This window comes from Meles meles, chromosome 20 (genome assembly GCF_922984935.1).
Source record: "Meles meles chromosome 20, mMelMel3.1 paternal haplotype, whole genome shotgun sequence".
Taxonomy (NCBI): Eukaryota; Metazoa; Chordata; class Mammalia; order Carnivora; family Mustelidae; genus Meles; species Meles meles.
Window position 1 is genome coordinate 32,225,439 of NC_060085.1, and position 22,422 is coordinate 32,247,860.

The 22,422-nt window shown below is 42.1% G+C and overlaps 1 protein-coding gene across 3 annotated transcripts in view; it reads left to right on the top strand.

Moving 5' to 3' along the window:
* Positions 1-22,422, top strand: part of ATXN7 (ataxin 7) — a 138,066-nt gene that overhangs the window by 47,247 nt on the left and 68,397 nt on the right. The window lies entirely within an intron of this gene.

Here is a 22,422-nt window from a genome sequence, read left to right on the forward strand (position 1 = left end):
GGTTTCCGGGGCTTCCTGTAATGGGGAGCGTCCCGGAACCCTTCACTTCTAGGCCTAACTTGGTGCAGCATGAGGTGCATTGCTCAGTGATAAGGTTTGGGGACCGGCAGTGAATTTAACCCAAATCCTTCTGGTCTGATCCTCTTCCCAAGAAACACAAGTGGAGAAAGAAATTTTTCACCTTCGGAAGCATTTTCACGCATGCTTTAGGAGGCTTTGGAAAGGAAATTTTGCCACCAGAAATTTTCTGCTGGCAATCAGAATTGATTTCAAACTTGAGAAAAGATACGCTTTATCCGTGTGGCCTTATTTCTATGGGATTTAAGCTACAAAGTTTAGGATGCCTCAAAAGGATCGTTACAACTGAGGAGCAGTTAGCCAGAGGGGGTGTGTGTGTATGTGAGTGTGAGTGTGTGAGTGTGAGAGCTGCTTGAGGAGCAGTTCGCCAGAGTTGTGTCTGTGAGCTGCCAAGATCAGGGCAGGAAAAAGTCCAGAATTTTATTTGGTGAAACAAGGCTTTAGTGCCCGTAGTTAGTGAAACTAGAGTCTGATTATAGTCAGTTTTTAATAAAACTGTTTGATACTTAGGGAAATACTTGTAGCTAAAGGTGTGTTTCTAAATGGAAGCTCTGGTATCTAGAAATCGTCAGACTTTTTTTCAGATTTATTTTTTCTTTGAATAGTCAACTTTGCTATCTAATGCCTGTGCCAGGCCTGGGCACACTGCAGTCCAAAGGGACTTCTGGAGGCCAGTCGGCTTTAGGTTCAATTTAAGTTGCTCTTTTAGTGGTAGTAAGGACAAGGCCTTACATGAGTTTTGGTATCCAAAATACTGAGTTTATATTCCCCAATGCAATTTCATTCCTCACGTGTAGCCATTAACTTTGGCATAATGTCCAGAGCCCAAGAATAGGTAGAACTTCGGCAAGCTGAATGTTTTAAAGTCCAGAGTAGGCCCATTGTTACTGTCTCCATATTTACTTCTTGTTTTTAGAGCCTTTTTTTTTTCCCCCCACGTTCGCTGTTTTGGTGTTTTGAACTGGCCTCTTGTTGGCCTGTTGGCACTGGGAGGAAGAGTAATACCAGTGGCAGCTCTATGAGGGCTTCCAATTGGAACAGATTATAGAGCAAATTAGTTGATTTTGAAAATGAGAATCGCTGTTTGAGTTTGAAGGAAAGCGAGGGAAAGCAAAGGACTTGCTCGCGATGTTGCAATAGGAAAAATCAGTTGTTAGTCCGGTTTTAGTGTTGAGTTGGCAGTCCGCCTGAGCTTAAAAAATTAAAATCACTAGGTGGCAACTCTCATAGGAAACAGTTGGAGTAGAGTGTTAGAAGACCTGACCCACTCTTGTTCTTAGTTTTTATTCTTTGGGTGTGGATACATTTCCCATAAAGGGTTTCTAAATCTGTGTGAAAACAGTGTGCTAATTATTGGTAATTCCCCAATAGAGGATGAGTAAGTTTATTAGTGTTTTACTGGGCAACTTGGTCTGGACTGACCCAACCAAATTTAGTGGCCTGAACCCAATTTTTGTCATATTATTTTCTGCTGGGACATACTCATCAGCAGGTTTTCACCATGAGGATCTAAGACCTCTCAATTACCTTCTTGAGGCAAAAAGGGATCATAGATTTGGTTGTGTATGCTTCTGGCATATCAAATGATGAATGATTATTAAAGGTGCTGTTTTTTTAAAAAGGTGCTCTAACCATTCAGAGGATGCTGAAGGGACCAGGATGGCTGAAATTCTGCCTGGCAGCTTTGAGTAGAGACTGAAGTTTTTAATTCAGTCAGTTCTTGATTCATTTGTGACTTGATGGATTTTGAGACAATTTTAAAACTCAAGCATGAGAACATTCAGCACTCAGGCAGTGGGCTCTGTTTGTCTAAGAAATAGCTCGTTTTAGACTGTTTAAGAAATGAAAATACAGGGGCACCTGGGTAGCTCAGTTGGTTAAGTGACTGCCTTTGGCTCAGATCATGATCCCAAGGTCCTGGGATTGAGCCCCATGTCAGGTTTCTTTCTCATTGGGGAGTCCGCTTCTCCCTCTGTCCCTTTCCCGGACTAAGCTCTCTCTCTGTCAAATAAATTAAAAAAAAAAAAAATCTAAAAACAAAAAAAAAGAAGTGAAAATACTTTTTAAATTTATCAAAAATTATTAGACAAGTTATTTTTGTCTTTGGTTAGGATTATTTGTTTCCAAGAAGAGGTGTTTGGAACTAAATCTGTACTAATTCCTCTTAACAAGGAGGTTGAATTGAGATGAAAATGTAGATAAATTGATCATATTGTCGAAGCGCTAAGAATCAGAAACTTCCCATGTTGGAAGATGTCTAGGACTATGGACCAGACTTTTTTTTTCTTTTTCTTTTTAATATTGTATTTATTTATGTGAGAGAGAGAGAGAGCATAAGAAGTGGGAAGAGAGGGAGAGGGAGAAGCAGACTATGAGCTGAGCTGAGAGCCTGATATGGGGCTTAGTGCCAGGATCCTGAGATCAAGACCTGAGCCAAAGGTAGCCGCTTAACTGACTGAGCCACCCAAGCGCCCCTGGACCAGACTTCTTGAGTTCTCATCCAGTTCATGATTGTGGACCTACAGGTTAAAAACCTGGGTATGAGAGCAGGTTGCTTAACCTTGCATTTGTTGTTTTACCTCTCGGAATCTAGCTTTCCCTCTTTGTAAAAGGAGGTGATGGTAACTGCTTCCCACGGTTGTTGGAGTGGACGTTAAATTAGATAACGTATGGAAAATCACTGTGCATACTAATTCTTACAACCCTTTAAGCTGTTGAAGCTCTTAGATTTGATTCTGAATTTGGTATTTATCTAGGTCAGGGGATTTTAGTCTGGGACTTGAATGGGCTTCAGGATGGTCATGGTTGCCTTGGAATCTTAGGAAAAACTGTGTATGTCTACTTTTTATGGCAGGCATTAACAGCTTCTCTTGAATTCTTGAGGATCCTTCATATATCTCTAACACCAAAATTCAAAACTCCTAAGCCAGGATTTCTTTTTCTTTTTCCTCTTGTAGCTCAGTTAGGCCAGTTCCCTCATGACAAGACTGCCCAAGGGCTAATGCTGCAGGAGAGGTTAGAAGTATTGATTTAGATGGAAGTGAGATTATTTGTGGTTTAGCTAATATATCATCCTTTTTCTTCCTATTAGCACAAGTGGGCAAATGTTAGGATAAAATTGCAGTTATCTTTCAGACGTCAGCCTATTTTTTGTTTGCATCCTCATGTTTTTATTGCTTTTTGTTTTCTGTAATTTATAATATTAGTTGATAACAGAGTTGATCTGGGTGGAAATAGATGGATAATAATTTCTACTTTTTTCAAATGATTAAACTCAGAAAACAAATTACTCTCTTTTCCAAAGGTGACTTGTGAAATTCTACATTTAACAAAATTATTTTTAGGTGAACTCAATTGGTATGAGTAACTGATTAAGGTTTCCATAATGATATATGGAAAATATATGCCTGAACATATAGAGAGCCTTAAAAAATGAAAATGTTAAATGCCTTAATTTCATGGCAGATTTTAAAAAATAAATTATGTCATTGTGAGGGTCAACAGTAGAGTTAGAAAAATGACATTTTCTTTGGAAAGTCATCCTTAACCTCTTTTAAGCCACCTGTTGTGAAACAGTCAAAGTAGCCTGTACTTTTCCTTCCAATAAACACTTAAAACTGTCACCATTGGAAAGTATGTATTATGTGGTGACTCTTTCATTAGAATATCCGCTCCCAGAGGACCGGAGCATTGTCAATGGAGGCATATTCAGCTTCTGCACAGGTTGTGCTCAGAAAATATTTGTGACCCAAAATGGATTAATTGGGCTACTTAGAAAGATTCAACTGAGTCACTCAAGGATGAAGAGGTCAAATGATAAATTTTCGACTGTGACACCCCAACTGTGACCCCCCCAAGTACCTACTCTGTGGAAGATAGGCTTTAGGCCCCAAGGGAGGCCAGAGGCTGTCTTTCAGCACTTCCTGTTGCTTTGTCCTGAGTTTAGCACTCCATTTACACTTTCCAGAAAGTGCAGACAGGACACCACCTCTCTTATCTGTGATATTTAGGCAAGGGAGTAGGATGGCAACCCAGAGTGATATCCACACTTGATGACAGGTGATTTCCCTGTCATAATAAAGATGACATAATGGAGTCTAGGGCAAGATGAAAAAGAGGTTAGTTGGCATCTACAGGCAGCTAGATTAAAAGAAAGGAAAATAAAAGACTGGTGAGGAGGTGGATAGACTCAGTCAACAGAGATGGAGTCAACAGTACCAAATTTTTCTTTCCTAGGGGGAAAAATGTTCAGTCAGTTACTGAAAACAAATAGGTATCCATGTGAAGTACTCTAAAAGTAATTGCATTATAGGCATACAACCCTCTTCCTGAAGTGAAGAACATTTCTGTTTTTCTCTAGGGTTTCTGTCTTGTTTCTTTCCCCAACTTTTTCTTACGGACAATTTGAAATCTACAGAAGTACAGAAAAAATTTTAATGAGCCTCCTTGTATCCATCATACTGCTTAAACAACTCATGAATCATGGCCCAGTCTTGTTTCACCTCTACCCTATTCCCTACACAGAATTATTTGGAAGCATGTTCCAGACAGCATATGATTTCTCTTGGTTTTCTTTTCTCTGCTTACATAGATTTCAGCTTGCCTCCCGCAAAATGGGAGCCTATATGTGAGCTCTGTGTTCTTTTGAGGCAAGCCAGGCTGCCATTTTCTGACCTCTTCCAAGGGTGTGTGAGGGTTCTGCAGGTGGCATTGTTTGCATTCTGCCTACATCTCTAGTGGAGATGGAAACTGAGCCTCAGATGGGAATCAGTGAGATTCAAGTTCACTGCATCAGAATTCTGTTAATACTCATTTCAGGAGCACTCAGGTGATTCAGTTGCAGGTCACCCACATTTGATGCTTTGTGCATGGGAGTTAGGGCTGCGTTGATAGTGGGCAGTGTCCTTGCTGACAGTTCCTGTATGTGACTCTCTGCCTCTGAAGTCTGCACTGACTTGAGGGTGAAAGACCCCCTGGAGGCCTCAAGACCCTCCCACAACAGGGATTCCTTCCCTGTGATTTTGGCTCCTTAGCTCTTTTAGTGCAAACTATAGCCCGTATGTGGACCAAACTGGGCCTGCAGCCCAGAATGGTTTCTACATGTTGAAGCACTAGAGGGAAACCTTAAAAGAAAACGATTATTCCATGACCTGTGAAAAACACACGCGATTCTGAGTCCATAGTGAGGTTTCATTGCACACAGCCCCAGCCGCTCCTGTACTGATTGTCTGTGGCAGCTTTCTGCGTACATGAACAGCAGCGTCAAACAGGTGCAGTCGAAGCCATGCTTCGGCTTATGGGTCTGCCAGGCCGACAATTGACTGTTTGGCTCTTGACAGAAAAAATTTGCCAGTTCTTGTTCTAATGGGTTCCTTGGTTAATGAAGGGAAACTCATTCTGCAGAATCTGCTTTTGGTACTCCTTGGACTTTTCTGTTCTGAAGGGGACAATCTTTAAAATACTAAAATTCATTCTTCTTAATCCAAAAGTTTATTTGGTATTGAAGAAGTATGTTGGGTTAGAAGGAACATATAACTCTCTGTATGGTTTTTTGTAGGAAGAATCCTGTCCTTGTCCACTTTTGTCATTTACTGCTACTTCTCTAGGACATAGATCTGTTTCAGAGCAATTCAGATACAGAGCATGAACAGAGCTGTTATTGTCTCAGCTTTCAAGGGCCTTAAATTGTGGGGGTGGTGCTTGGCTTCTGTTAAGCCCGACTGGAGAAAGATTCAGACTTCCATGGGGTCTTCAGAGGGGTACCTGACTCCAGTTCTTCAGCATTTCTGCCCTTGCATTTGGTTTAGAAAGACTGAAGCCTGGTTGGGAGGTCGTCTTGGGAATGATAAGGCAGATTCACCAGGAAACAAATCTTCATTTTGATTGATGGAGAAGGTACACAGCATCTGTATGTGTGCGTTGTGTCTCACATTTTTAAGACTCTGTATTCGCTGAAGAGCGTAACACCTGGTACAGTCCATGCTGAATTCTTCAACCCTCAAGGCCTTGTTTGCAGAAATCCTGTACATGAGCTGTAGTAGGATGGGGTTCCTGAGCTTTAACCCAGGTACAGTTTTGTTTCTTGGGACCTTTAACTTTGGGGGTGAAGCATGAGGAATTTATGCATCCTTATTGAGTGCGACCTACATGTTCTATGGCCTCATTTCTCATAAGCACATCATGCCTTCTCGGTGCTGTGTCTCACAGAGTACCTAGAGGGGTGTGGACAGCTTACGTTTGGTGAGCCCTTTCATTCTGTGCCAGCACAAGTGTCTCCTTAGGTAATCTTCGCAGCACTTGTGTGATCTAGGTAGTACCATTTCCACTTTTACAGAGGAGGAAACTGAGGCTCAGAGAAATGAGGTACCTCAACACGATCACAGAGCATGTAAGAGACTAACCCAGATCTGCCTGTCTCCGTGGCCCACGTGCGTGGCCCTCTGCTGTGCTGAGTCCGTTCCAGACAGCTCACCTGCTTTTCACGAGCTTGAGCAGGTTGTTATGACCCTTGTTCTCTGTATGCTCAGCTAGAAAAACCGAACCTTACCACCCTCCCCTCCAAATTTATTTTAAAGATACCAGAGCCTTTTCCTTGCCGTGCCTTACAGCAGTTTATACGTTGTATTTAGCAGTTCTTTTATAAAATCTTTTCTTTGAGGGGGAGGGGAAGCCTGTGCAGTTTGCGTTAGAAGTAATTGGCTTTAAAAAAAGATTAAATGAAAGCTAAGGTTGCAGCAGATAGCAAACACAATCATCTGGGATTTGTGCCATTAGAAAGAATCCTTTAAAAAAGAAATGAAATTCCACTATTTAAATAGTATTTCAGTGCAAGATTGCTTTTAATCACATTGATATTCAAAGTTTATGGCAGTATTTTTAATAAATGTGCCCCTCTGATTATTAAAGTATTTTTTGATTGAGGTTCTAAGGAGAAAAAGAAGCCTGTTAGTAGACTTAACAGTTGGAGTTACTGTACTTTTGAGAGAAAGGCAGAGGATTACATTTATATTCATCTTGTACAGCAGGGATTATTATAAATGAGCAAAAGAAGGAAAAGAATGATTTTTGCATTTCAGGCACTCACCGTAAAACTAGATTAAGTGTTCTTGTTCCTCTTTGTAATAAAGACCCTGTTAACATGAAGTGCTTTTTCTGTTCTGTGTAAGTTTATGGCAAGCAAAAGTCATAGGTTTTTGTCAGTTATATCCACAATCTTAAAACAGAAAATGTCTCCCTCTCAGGTTATACGGATGGTTTCCACAATCTTGAACCCCAGTAGTGCAGCAGGAAAAAGAACAATGTTTTTAACCAATGGACCCAGGCTTCTCTATTTCAAACCAGAAAGTTTCCTAAATAAATAGGAGATCAGTGCTAGGGTTGCTGGCATTCTAGAATGTATGTAATTAGACACACATATAATTCTTCCCATTATAAAAGTATGAGGGTCACTGTTCAGGAATACAGGGCAATTTTTTAAAATTGAAGAAAGTTTAAGAAAAGCGCAGTGCACTGTTCTTGTTTTTCTCATTTCCTTTTTGACTTCTTGGAGGTCATCATGTATTTTGGCACTTGAGAACAGTGTTTTATTCATTTATTTTTAAAAATTTTATTTATTTATTTGACAGAGAAAAAGAATACAGGCAGGGGGAGCAGCAGAGGGAGAGGGAGAAGCAGGCTCCCTCTGAGCAGAGAGCCCAGTGTGGGGCTTGATCCCCGGGTCCTGGGATTGAGCCCTGCATCGGGCTCTCTGCTCCTCAGGGAATCTGCTTCCCCCTCTCTCTCTGCCTGCCTCTCTGCCTACTTGTGATCTCTGTCTGTCAAATAAATAAATAAATAAATCTTTAAAAAAAAAAAATCAGTTTCCCAAAGTGTCGGTCATGCAGCCTTGCTTCTCTGTGCTGCTCTTAGGAGTTATGCAGGAAAGGGGTTCCATGTAGTAAGTTTGATAAAGGCAACTTTAGAGGCAGTTGTGGCAACTACCAATTCTGGAGTTACACAAACCTGGGCTCAAATCTAGGCTGTACTTGCTGAGTAACTGCTGCATAGCTTTGCTAAGCCTCAGTTGACTGGCCTATAAAATGGGAATAGTAGTAATACCTCATAGTGGTTGGGAGGATTAAATGGCATAATGCAGTTTCAGCACTTGGTACAGTGTCTAGCAGACCAACTGTTCACTAAATGTTAATTGCTAATTCTGTTAATTTTATCAGTAATGAGAACGCAGTGTCATGAGCATGCCCCTGATCAGGCGGTGGACCACAATGGTCAGGGAGCAGCAGGAAGTGAGATGCCAGTTTTCCTTCAGCAGGCCATATGTTGGCAGTCAGAGGAAACCTCAGTATGCTCAAGGGAGCAGAGGGTAGGAAATGAACCCAGGTTTCGAGTTTTCTTGGACTCTAGTAAAAATGAGAAGTGGGAATTGACATTTCTTGTTTCCTCCTTTAGTCCTCTCTTTTTGATTTGCAGAGAACATACCAGTGTGGCTTTTTTTTTTTTTTTTTTAAGATTTTATTTATTTGACAGAGGGAAATCACAGAGAGGCAGGCAGAGAGAGAGGAAGGGAAGCAGGCTGTCCGCTGAGCAGAGAGCCCGATGTGGGACTCGATCCCAGGACCCTGAGATCATGACCTGAGCCGAAGGCAGTGGCTTAACCCACTGAGCCACCCAGGTGCCCCACCAGTGTGGCTTTTTTTACCCGCTCCTGCGTGTGCACAGTGGCACTGCTCCTCTTTTGGAAGCCTCACGTTTGTCTTTAGGTAGCTTCTTAAAATGTTTTACAAACCTCTTCTTCTGAGCAAGAAAGGTAAATTACAGCTAGTAGAACAAGTCATCCTCACCAGATTGTGCAGTGGATATGATGACAGAGGCACTCCTATTTATGTGATTTGGTGTATGTGTGTGGTGGTGGTCACAAGGGGTTTTCTGCCTGGTGAGGGAATTTAGAAAATTGCCTTTTTAATTCTTGGAAATTTCCAGTCCAGCTTGAAGCAGTTCTTCATTTAAGTTACCTTGTTCTCTTTGGAAACTATATAGGCAGATATGTTTTAATGGGGAAAAAAAAAATCATTGTTCTAGAAGTTAATACCTATTCATTGTAAGGATTTTACAGATCACGGAAATATGGGACATGAAAACTGTCATTCTCTGTAATCCTGTTCTGGCCAATTTTAAGTCTTCGGTTACAGGATTTGGGCTTAGGGAGATTCATACTTGATCAAGGACACCCCTGTAGCTGCTCTGAGCACTTCACAATAGGCAGGACTCAGACTTGCTGGCCTGGTCATTTTATTTCCTGACAAGGTCCAGACCTTGTCTTTTGGCTGGCCTCAGGATATTTTGTCCAGCATGATTCCTGCCTTGAGAATCCTCTGGCTGTTTTGCCTTAGTTCATTTAGTTTTTATCCCACAAATGTGTGATAGACATTTTATGTGTACCTTTTGCTGGCCTAGAGTCTGAGGGTACAACTGCAAACAAGGTACGAAGGCACAGCCCTAACCCCCCAGTCAGGCAGTTGGTCAGCAAATATTTATGGAGTTACCCACTAAGTGCCAGGTTCTCTCATGGGTGTTGGGGATAGAGTGACACAAGTCAGAAAGAGCCCCTGCCCTCTGCCAGAGGGAGACACAGTAAATACACAAACATTTTTCAAGGGCGTAGAGTGCTGTAAAGTAGGCTAATGAGTGGGGGTGGGAGGAGAGTTCTAGCTAACTTGACCGAGGAAGGCTTTTCTGAGAATCTAGCACTGGAGCTGAAATAGGAATGGTGTGAAAGAAGTGGTCACCGGATCTTCTGGGATGGGGGGAAAGAGTGTGCCAAGCAGAAGGAAAAAGCAAGTACACAGCTTCTGAGATGGGAATGAAGAAGAGTACAGGAAAATGAGGCTTATGAAGGTCAGTTCACAAAGGTCACGGTCAAGATTTGGGTTTATCCTCAGCATAATGGGAGGCTTCAGCAGGGCAATGTCCTGATTGTGAAGTGTGAAAACCACCAGCTCTTGTATGCTGAGTGATTTGAGGGGAGGGTGTGGGCCAGGCAGCTAGGTGAGAGGTGGTGGTGGTGGTGGCAGTTATAGACAGGGGGTCCTGTTAAGGGTATGTTTTGGAGGCAGGTTTGATGTGACTTAGTGAAGAATTGGATGTGGATGATGGAGAAGGGTAAGAATTGAGCAGCTGAGTGGTACTTTAGTAAGCTGAGGAATGGTGGAGAAAGCGGAGACGAGGTCAGGAGCTCAGGTTTGGGCCACAACGCGTGTGATGTACTTAGCATTCACATGTAGCTGTGGAGTCGGCAGCTGAGTGTTTGGGGCTCGGCAGAACGGCCCGCGTGGGCGGCCGTGTGTCAGTCTGTGTCACCAGTGTACAGAGAATATGGAAGACTGGGGGTCAGGGTGAGTTCCTTCAAGGTGCCAGTATCCATAAGGAGGGCCAACAGCAGAGTCCTCCTTGAGGAGGTGGGTGCATAGGAGGAATCTGCAGGGGGAGGGAGGAAGCTCCAGTGGGCGGGAAGGGAATCCAGGTGAGTGGTGGTGTAGAATTCAAGAGAAGAAAGACTTTAATTGAGGGGCGATTGCCTGTGTCAGATGCTGTGTGAAATGAAGCCAAGCCAGGCCAGGGAACTGATCGTTGGATTGGCAGTGTGGAGGTGGTTAATAACCTTAATCGGAAGAGTCGGAGAGACAGGCACCTCATTGGAGGGGGCTGTTGCAGGGTGGTTGGGAGGGGGATTGTTGCAGGGGGCTGTGAGGACCAGCACTGAAAAAGTGGAGAGGACAGATGTGGGCAGGTGACCAAAGGGTTTTGCTCTGAGAGAGAATGAAGATAATGCAGCAGGAGCATGGATAAAGGAGACTAGGGAAGGTTTATTTTATTCCATTTTATCTTGTTTTATTTATTTTGGATAATACTAGGGTATATTTGTCTGCCACTGGAAGAATCCAGGAGTGGGGCATAATTGATCGCATGGGAGAAGATGGATCATCACAAGGATAATACCTTGAGATGGGAAAAGGGGATGCAATCAGAGCCCAAGTAGACAGGTCAACTTTGGATACAATGAGGCTTTTTTTCTGTTGTAATAAAGATTGTAGATTCAGTTATAGGTAAAATGTGGAATTGGGAGAAGATAAGGTAATTAGTTCTTTCCGTGAAGTAAGGGAGAAGTTAGGAGGTCATCTCTTGAGAGTGAACAGGAAAAAGAATTTTGTCCGCCACTTTTTCCAAGTATCTAGATGGGGTGGAGGAGGGTGGATAGCCAAGTAAACTGGCAGTTATGTATCCTTTGGAGGCTTCCCAGTGCACTTGGAGGAAATCCAAACTTCCTAGCAAGTCCTATGAGGCCTTGGATGGTGAGAGGATAAGCCCAGGAAATCGGGAATCTTAATAACTCTGGAGTGGAGGACAGAATGAGTTGGTGGGAAAGCAGGGGTTAGGTAAGGGGGAGGCTTCCTGGAATTGAAAGGGAGAGTTGGAGCTCTTGTTAATCCTTGAAGGAGTTAGCCAGTCTCGTGTGGGAGCAGCTTCTGAGGTGGGGACATCTCTGCGAAGGAGCCTGGAACCTGGCTACACAGGAGGGCAGGAGGTGAGCTGGTTGCAGCAAGAGGAAGGTCTCTCCCGAGGGTGGGTGTCAAGAGCTTAGCATGGTAGCTGTCTGGAAATTGAATTGGTCATGGCTAAAGTAGAAGTTGGAGGCCTGTGCGGCATTAGCTTACCTCCTTCACGTGAAATCTCGCATGTCTAGGTAAGGATAAATTCAGAAAGTGAGGTTTTAAAATATAATTTCTAAAGTCTAAAGTGGATTGTTTCTCTCTGGTAAAACTCTTAAATGTTTCTTTTCTTTTCTTTCTTTTTTTTTTTTTTTTTAAAGATTTTTATTTATCCATGAGAGAGAGGGGCAGAGGCAGAGGGAGAAACCCCTTGATGTAGGACTTGATCCCAGGAGCCAGGATCATGACCCGAGCCAAAGGCAGATGCCCAACTGACTGAGCCACCCAGGCACCCTAAGTGTTTCTTTTTGTTAGTATTCATTCAGTCAGTCAGCCTGTATTTACTGAGCATCTACTTTGTGCTAGATACTGTTCTAATTTTCAGGGTTCCAGAACTGCCCTCATAGAGCTTCTATTCTAGTGGAGGAGATCGGCAACAATTAAAAAAAAAAAAAAAGAACCTGTGAATGTTAGGTGGTAATGAGTGTTCTGGAGAAAGATGTGTATGGAAGGGTACAATTTGAAATAGGGTGAGGAGTTTTCTGAACCAAGACTTACAGACTATGAAGGTGTGAGTCATCTGGATATCATGGATGAGCTTCAGGCAGAAGGAACAGCAAATCCAAAGGCCCTGGTGGGAGAGGATCCTAGGGTGTTGACAGAAAGGCAGAGGGCCAGGGTGGCTGGGGAACGGTAGAAGTCACATGCTGAGGGCTTGGGGTGAGTTGGGGTGGCAGGTCCCATCGGGCTTTGTAGCCCTGTGAAAATTCAGATTCTTTTCCTGTGGCCCACAGCCTTGCTTGGTCTTGCCTCTGCCAGGCTGTCCAGCCTCCTCACCTTCATTTTCCCCTTTACCTACACTGCCCCTGGGGGTAATTAGCCTCCTTCCGATTCATCACACACTCCGGGCTCTTTCCTACTTCTGAAACCGTGCATATGCTGAATCCTTGCACATGCTGTTCCCTCCACCTGGGCTAGTGCTGCTGTTTCTGGCCCTATACCTTCCTTACCTTAGGCGTCCCTTTCCTAAAAGGATTCCTCCATGCTTTGTAGTCCTTACCAAAAGCTGTCCGTTAGTATCCTGTGATGATGGAAAGTAAGCCACCACTGTTACTAAAATGTGGCCTTCCTGTTAGATTTGGGGTGTTACTACCAGGTAGAAGGAGTTATCACGACACAGGTCTTGGCTGAATTTGCAAAATTGGTCTGCCTAGAGGAAAGAACAATATAGACTACCTGCTAATAAAGTTCTTTGGCTTCTTGTTGGGGAGGCCCAGTAGTGCTCACTGCAGTAACATTTGTTTCCCTGTTGGATATAAAGTTTGAAAGACCCTTGTTCGTTATTGCTTCCTGTGTTCCAGCACCCTCTTTTTGGTTGACTAACAGTGTGCCGTGAAGAGAGAAATGGTTTCGGTTTTGGAATAACTGGTTTTGTAGGAATAAATGACAGTGTGCCTCAATCCCTCTATTACATCATCGGGGTTTTCTTTCCCAAGATAAACTCTGTGCTTTTTTTCGGCCTCTGAATAGGAAATTTATTTTCTTCCTTCCCTTTATTCCTGTTTCTAGGCCTTTTTCTGTCTCCTCTGATGAACCACTGTACGAGCTCCGAGTTTACTGTAGATTTTATGTACTACACTTTCTATTCCTCTTCTCTTCCTTAGCTTCATGTCTGAGGAGCTTTTCATTGTTAACTGGCAGCTGCAATGGCTATTTCTTTAAAAGATCTTGTGTGTTTGGTAGATGTTTTCCTAAAAGCTGGTGGCTGTTACTGAAAATAATCTGTTCTGTGAGTTTACAGTCTCTCCATGAATCATAGTCTCTTCTCATTAAAGAGATAGTTATGTCAGGGTAACAAATAAAACAACTAATTTTTTTGTAGTTTAAAAACCAAACCATCCAGATAGATTAGTCAAATTGGTAGGCACTAGTATTCACCCATTGCCATGTAAGTGTTTGTAACGATTTTGCAGAGATCCTCTTTTTTCTTCTCACTAGTAATTCTGAAATAAAAGCATCTCCTTAAATATAGGATTTCAATAAATGGCATTTAAGAATTATGAAACATGTCAAATCCTGTTAGCTGCATGGTTTACATACACATTTTACTTAACACTGGGAAAACGCTTTTAAGAAGTACTTCAGGGGAGCCTGGGTGGCTCAGTGCGTTAAGCCACTGCCTTCGCTCAGGTCATGATCTCAGGGTCCTGGGATCGAGTCCCGCATCGGGCTCTCTGCTGAGCAGGGAGCCTGCTTCTCTCTCTCTCTCTCTCTGCCTGATTGTGATCTCTCTCTGTTGCATAATTAAATAAAAAAAAAAAAAAAAAAAAAAAAAAAAAGAAGTACTTCAGAACTCGAAAAATTAAGCACTTTAACCAATACCTAGTAACTAGTATTAGTGACTCTCATTACTTGGCCACTTCCTGTGTGCCAAGCACTATACCAGAGCTTTGTATGCATTGCCTCATTTATCCTTACAAAGTACTGCAAAACAGGTACTTATATTAGCACCGTTATATTTTTTTACTTTTTTTTTTTTAAGATTTATTCATGTGAGAGAGTGTACATGAGCAAGCAGGAGGGGGTGAGGGGAAAGGGAGAGAGAGAGAATTAGGCCATGCAGAGGTTCATTTAAAATCTGTAGTAAACATAATTTCCAGAATGCATGGTGGAGAAATGGTTAATGCTATGAAAGTAAATCCTAATAGTTTGTAACCGAAACAGAAAAAAGTAATTTAGACGTTTCTTAAATGTACCAGGGAAGTGGCATGTATACTAATCTTTTGAGGACAGTGTCTTCATCTAGGCAGATAAATAAACACAGCTAATACAGTCTTTTATAATAATGCACAAAGATGCTTGTAATCCGGAGATTCTCCAGGAGTGTTTCTTTTGAGAATGAAACTCAACTAAATTTTCCTGTCTCACTTACTAAACCATTTTTCTCGTTGGTATTAAGTAGCTAAATTGATCTTTCATTCTTGTTTTTGCATCTCTGCTGGCCTTGTTGGTAGTGCTTCCCAGAAGAGAAATAGGTTATAACAACAACAAAACTTCCCATCAGGTATTTTTTTTTGCTTTGGTCATGTCGCGTTGCTGTGGTCTTGCCTACGTGCTGCACGGCTGGCACAGACAAGTGGGAGTTTTCTTGAAGGCCAGGCCAGTCCGCTCTTCCTGGCCGCAGAGCCACTCCCAGCATTCTGTCTTTCCTCTGCACACAGTGGGTTCACGCTGCCTGTTGTCAGTGCAGACATGCTTGAGAGGCTCTCCAACCATCTATAGGAACTGGGAATTACCTGCCCCATAGTCTTGGGCAGGAATCTAAGGTTTTGAAATGGTTATGATTGAGTTGGACAGAATTAGTTAACTATTTATCTTCTTTCTATATTCTTTCTTTCCTTCCTTCCTTCTCTCTCTCTATTTCTCTTTTACAGGAAAAATAGATCTTAACGTATATTTTAATGGTTTTCAAATAATGCTGATTACTTTGAGAGGTCAGACATTAATGTTTGATTTTGGTAAAATTTAGCAGCCCCTGTTCAGAGACAGCATTTCCTTCCATTTTAAAAGATAACAAGTTTTTATTTTTATTCCCAAATCCCCAGGAAATTTTCAGTCCTGTCAGTTTTATGAAAAGGTAATTAGGGAGTGAGTAGGGAATATGTCTTGCAAGCGGTTGGTTTGGCATCATCACTCAAGTTCTTATTTGCCTGATGAAAATATCTCGTAATAAGATCCCTTTGTGTGCAGCCCCTCCACAGCTTTCCCTGGAAGGCCTTGGCCATAATTATGTCTATATCTGGGCACTGTCAAATGAAGAGAGGGGCCAGAGCAGATGAACAGTCGCCTGATCTTTTTCAGATCCCACAGTTTAAAATCTGGGGTGGCTTCTAACATATCCCTATTGCTTAAGGATTTTCGTATCAAGGTTTAAGACACTGGACAGGTGGCTACTTCTTTGGAGACGTATTAAGAGCATGTGCACTGATTTTGTTAAATATGGCTGTGAAGTACCATATGGGTCATGGGAAAGTAGAGCAGTCTCTTTCAGAGAGCCACTAAAGAATTAAAGTGAAACACAGAGGGGTCTAAAAGAGTCAGTCCTTAAAGTTGGAGTCAGTGGAGTATATAGTGGAAGTTCTAACTTCTTGTTTCTACTACTGATCTTATTTACTTGTAAGCACACCCTCCTCCCCATTCTCCACCCCCACAAAAAAGTGGAGGGGAAAACATGACACTTAATTACTCAAAATTTTAACTTAGTTCTGATAAAGGGTTTGTGAGCAATACCTGTGGATAACCGTGTGTGGAATCAATGTATATAGGGTGCCTTGCCTTGACTGTAGTGTCAGGAAGGAAGAGCTCTGGAGACTGAGAGAGGGCGTTCATGAGCTTGCTCTTCCTGCAGAAAACAAACCCAAACCCTGGCCTCTGAGGCCCCTCACGGACCGATCCACTGTTCCCCTTAGAGCCTTTTGCCTTCTCTTCAGAAAAAAAGGCACATTATTGCCATATCCTTTCTTTTTGCTTTGTTTTCAGTGCCCTTGGCTGTATTTTTTCTGGTATAGTTGGTCTCCTTTGTACACCGACACCCTTTTTAAATTACATCCTCACCCCGCCAAAACCTTCCACTCTTACTTCAGGAAAAGAGTTCACTTGAAATTCTGCTCCCTTTTAACATTTCTGATCTCATGTCATGATGTAGGTGACCGCTATGAATTGTGACTGTTACACCCCTGTGTCAGGACAGAAATGCCTTTAAGTGGAGAAGTGGGCATGGACCTACAAAGAACTAACTAATGCAAGGGCTTTGAAATAAGTGGTTCTCAAACTGGCTTTATTTGAGGAGTTGGAGGTCCTTGAACCCCTTTGTAGGTTCTCTACTTGCCTAAGTACAGTTTTCTAAAAAGAGTATATACTTTTGAACAGATACTCAAAGGCCTTTTAAAACCCAATAGGGTTTGGCACTACCAAAAAATAACCAGACTTCTTATAAGCTTGTAACTAGTCTCCATTATTATGCTCTTTGTAGTTAAAGCAGGTTTTTTTGGTTCATATACAAGATAATTAAAAAAAAACTCCTATTCAGTTTCTAAATCTTTTCTTTTAATGAATGATTTCACAGCACTATTGTTTTTTATTATTTTCATTAGAAACCTATAGTATTCTGGCTGCATTCAAGGTTAAGAGTCATAGTTGACCAGCCTGAAATGAGAAGATACCATTTTTTTGTCATAAGGATGCCTGTAGGTCTGCGTCATCTCAGACACACAGACGAATAGAGTAAAAGCTCAGTCCCACCTGACATTTTGTCACGAAACTGTTTATAAATTCCGAGCGAATAAGGGACAGACTTTAGGATATGAGGGTGATCTTTCTGAGACTCACATTAAATAATGTTTATTATTGCTTAAATGACTTGGTCTTGCTTAACTGACTTCATGGATTCCCATTGCCCTTAGGGTAAAGCAAAAACTGTTCATGTGGCAGTGGGACACAGTTCTGTTTACCTGAGGCCGCCATAGCATCTGGACTCCTTAGCCTTTCCCTCTGGGTTATGTCTGTCTCTGTGCAGGGTAACTACCCCCTTACCCCAGACACCCTTCCTGTCGCTGCTCCCTTCTTTCCCCTCATTCCCTCCCCCCAAAGAAAGAAAAATAACTTTCATCTCTCAGGTCCCACATTCACCCCTAGTTCTTTCAGGCAGTCTTTCTGGGCCTGTGGTCCAGCTTTAAGCCTGCTGCATGCTTTTTGTGTTCAACCATAAGGAGAGCTTCCCGTGTCATTGTGTTGAGTTCTGCCTTTTTTTTTTTTTTTTTTTTAACTACTGCTTTGTCGATTGTATTTGGGATATACTATGGTTGTTTAAACGAAATCTCAGTGGGTGGATATTTCGGCTCTTGGTAGTTTTGCTAATTTTATCAACCGTACTTCTACAAGTTCCTTAGCACCAGTGAAATTTTTATTTGCTGATTTTGTTAATGAACAGGCAAATGGAAGGTGTATTTAAGTAGATAATGCCCAAGTGCCCTCCGGAAAGGCTTTTCTGGTGTCAGAGGTCCATTTAGATGACAGAAAAGTTTGTTGATGGCTGGGAGCACAGTTCCTTTCTCCTGGAGTCTGTCTCTCCTTAAGGAACTGTCAGGCTCACCTCTTTACCCAGACTTCGTACTTCCCGAGTTCTGGACTGTTGAAAATGCAGTCTTCAGTTCTGCAGAAACTTAGAGCCCTGTGATTTGAAAATGCAGTCTCCCCTTCAGAGTGTTGTTAAAAGAAGAGTTCATTGTATGCTTCCTGGTTACAATGATTGTCTTCATCTGAGAATCACAAGGTACCGGACATATTCCCTCTTCAATCCATGCCGAATTGGGGGTGCCATTTTTGCCACCTGTTGATGATTTTCTTCACTCTGCAAGCCTCAGCCTCCCCAGTCTCAGAGGCAAAAGCTGTTTTCTGCCTCCCTCTAGAAAGTCTATGATGAGTGAACTGCACATCTCATAACAGGATTTGGGGTTGAATAAGGAACAGAATGTTAAGTGACTGTAGTCTCAGCCATTTTTCTTTTACAAAAAAAGAGGAAATAAAAATTTCCCTGTGACTGCGGTAAGCTCCCTTGTTTTCCCTCCTGAAAAAAAATGTCATTCTTCATGGAGTGTTGAAATAAACCTTTGCAGAGCAGTTTGTTAAGATAACCTTTCTGGAGAGGGAGGGTAATGGTTCCTGCTGAAGGGATAATAAAATTGGTATCTTACAGATACCTAAAGGAACAAGTGACTAGTTGATTTTTGTTGGTGTTTGTATCATATTTATTTTAAGATGGGACTCTAATTTTTTTGTTTTTTAGAAGAAAGTTAATTGGAAGTTGGGTGACGGATTCATTTGCAGATTTTACACTTGAAAAGCTATTGATGTTTATCCTTATTTTCAGAATCATCAATTGCCCTAACTCCTTTGCAGCTAATGGCTAATACTGCATTTGCGCAAAGAAGCCAAAGACTAGTTCCTCCAGGAGCTGGGAAGTCTGAAAACCACCCCCTTGTGTCCTGTCCTTTCATATTTGCTTGCCAACTGGCAGCCTCTCCCACCACCTCTCCACCCCTGCCCACTCGGAGTTATGATTGAGGCTGGCCTCTTTGGCGTGCCATGTGCCGAACTTACACCACTTCTGGGAAGAGAATTCACAGAAAGAATTGCCTGTTTCTCTGGGTTCTTGGGGTTAGGGGATGTTTTTGTTTATGCTGATGGGAACCACTCTTTGAACAATGGAAGGAGAAATCAGAAATCAGACGGTCATCCTACTTACACACCTCTTTCCAGAGATCAAGATGGCATGGGGGAACACCGGAAAGAGATGGCCTTTGTGAGAGGCAGAAAGTGAATACTTCTGGATGGTAACTGAGGGAAGAAAGGGTGAAATGAAGAGCGTTACATCCTGGTGACTCAGTTTTTTTAAGTACTTCCTCTCTGGGTTCCTGTAATCACACCAAGAGTTTTGCAGGGTGTTAATGCTCGTTGCACCACGCTTCGCATTTCCTGGGTTACAATCCCGGCTCCATCCTTCCCCGCTGACCTTGGGCAAGTTATTTCATACCTCTTGGCCTCCATTACCTCACAAGTGGGCATGGGTTACAATAGACTTTCCCCATAGGTTTTTCGAGGGTGCTTTAATTAATGGAGGGGTTTTCAACCTCAGTGTTAATGGGGCCTGATAATTGTTTTGTTGTGGGGGAATGTACTGTGCATTATAGGGTATTTGGCAGCATCTGGCCTCTGCGTTGGGTGCCAGGTGAACCACATGCCCCACATGTGACAGCTGGAAATGTCTCCAAACACTGCCAGCATCCCTTTAGGGGCAGAATTGCCCCTAAATATAAGTATATATAAAAATACATGTAATACAAAATACATATCATAATATAGAGCCCCTCACTCAGGTCCTGGCATATAGGAATGTTCTTCAGTGTTGAATGCATATGAGGTACTTGATAAATGTTTGAACAAATGACTGAATGTTGGTGTTGCTGGTGTTATGCTGTTGAAAGACTACTAGCCCCTTCCTTAGAAATCATATTATGGAGGAAATTCGCTACTGAGATCGTTGTGGTTTTATATTAAGTATATTCTTCTGGGTGACTATCAAGAGAAGCGTTCCCTTCCTTATCCTGAGTTTCACTGATGTTGCACAGCCACACCTGAGAAGTCCCAGAGTAACTGTTTATTGTATATCCTTGATTCCAAGATGCCACTTTTTCTTTCGTTTGTTTGTTTGTTTTTTAAGATTTTATTTATTTATTTATTTGAGAGAGAGCGTGCACTTGTACCAGTGTGCATGAGTGGAGAAGGGATAAGCAGAGGGAGAGGGAGAAGCAGGCTCCCTGCTGAGCAAGGAGTCTGACCTCAGGCGTAATCCTAGGACCCTGGGATCGTGACCAGAGCCTAAGGCAGATGCTTAACCAACTGAGCCACCCAGCTGCCTCACCTCCTTTTTGTTTTAATATTTCTGAAATAAGAGTGGACTATAAAGTTGAAAGATACATTTTTTTATTCTTCCCCAAAGGCTGGTATTGACACACACTTGGTGGCAGCTTTGAAATGAAGAGATGTGGTATTTCTGTGAATGTCTCAGCTTTGTGACTGGATTGGAAGCTCTTTATGGGCAAAGTCTGCTTTACCATGCTGTTTTTTCCCAGTACTCAGCACAATGCCACAAACATACAATCTCGAACATTTGAACAGCCTGCACTTTTCACTGTTCTGTGATGATGCCCTTAAACTGCTTTTCGTATGGTTTTGGACCTTCACACAACTCAGGACAAAAAGCAGTGCAGCCTCTCACATGATGTGGGTACCAACAGTGTTTTTTGCAATAGTCCTTGTTTTGCCATTTCAGCAGTGAGTGTGAGTGGTTATGTGACTGTTTTACTGCATTTTGAGCAATAGTACAAGCCAGTTTTCTGACACTGCTGATAAAAGAAACTTAGGTCATGGGTCATGGGTGGCTCAGTTAAGCCTCTCTGCTCATCTGAGGTCACGATTCCAGGATTCTGGGATTGAGCCCTTCATAAGGCTCCCTCTCAGTGGGGATGCTGCTTCTCTCTCTCCCTCTGTGTGCTCTCTCTCAAATAAATAAATCTTGAAAACAAAACAAAAAAAAGAAACCTAGGTCTCAGACTTTTACAAGAGGGTTGCATCATACGTGCTTGTAATTTATGCAAATTATAGCTTAAGATGGTACAAAAGAGAAAAAACAGTGTGGCTAATTTCACTAGTCATTCCATGCATATTGCCCTGAAATGAGCTTGAAAAGGGAGGTGTGAATCAACTAAGATGTAAGTTTCACAAGGGCAGGATTTTGTTACCTTCAGCATCCTGAAAGAGTGTTTTGAACATAGTAAGCACACAATTATGAATATTGATTGCTTTTCCTTTATTTGGAGATGGTTGTGAGAACTGAGTCCAAGTGCAAGCATCTCATTGTCCTGTGATTCTGGTGTTGAATTACATGGATATTTTTGTACAGTAAGGGCCCTGAAACAAGCCCATCTATTTCATTTGGTAGAAACAGCCATCTGTTCTAACATCAGTGACACAACTGGCTGTGTGGGACATCCTGGTTGGCCTCCACGTGGCGTCTGAGACATTTTCAAGGGTGATTTCAACGGATGTTAGAAACTAACCAGCCAATTCCTCTCTTAAAATGGAACTCCACTGTTAAAATCAAGACAGATGAAAATCATCAGGCATGCAGGAAACTATAACATCAGTTATATGTTAGGTGGGCTTAAGCCGGGCTCAGGGGACTGTTGTGTTTGCCTTGAAGTACTAGACATATATCCCTGGAGACTGTTTCAAAGGTGATCCCTAATTAGAAATTCTGTGATTTGCGGTGTCAGGTACAGGTTCCCAGTGATCTCTTACTTGACTTTCACATGGGGTTTGGTGATTGCTTGTGGTAGGTTCTAGGTAAATTTGTGTTGATAGATTAATCTCAGATTAATGTAATGAAAGAGATGAGGGTCTTTCCTGTACTAGAGCTTGATTTGTCTTCATCCATGATTCCACTCAGCCCAGTTTTATGCCTTTGACTGCTTGGTCAGTTTTCAGTCTATTCATTTTCTTCCTGATTGCTTATTCATGCTGGAGTGAAGAATGGAAACATGGTCTTCTAATAACTTTAATCTGATTTGCAAGCATTCTCCAACTCAAACCTATTTTTAAAAAGGCAAGAAGCCCCACGATAAGAAATCTCAAAAAGAAGAGTGAAAATGTTCCCACTTTAGCCTAGTGTAATTATTTTTGCTGTTCGGTTGCATAGGCAGGCTGCCAGAAGATAGGGGTACAAATTAATTAACCAACTGTTTGCAGAGATATGGACATGTCATTACCGATAAGCACAGACGTAAATAAGGCAGCGCGTTGGCTGTTTTTCTGAAATGAGGGAGGACAGAAATATGTTAACTAAAATAAAATAAACTAAAAGCTTACTGGAGTGAAAAAGCTTACTTTGTTAGTTTCCATTTAGTACATAAAGTTCTTTTTCCATGTTGTCTTAAGTGCTTTGTGATGTGTTGAATGAGGGGAGAGAGTGTGGATTGTCATGTTAGTCTTTTAAGAATATACCTGAATGCTTTGTACTTCAGTC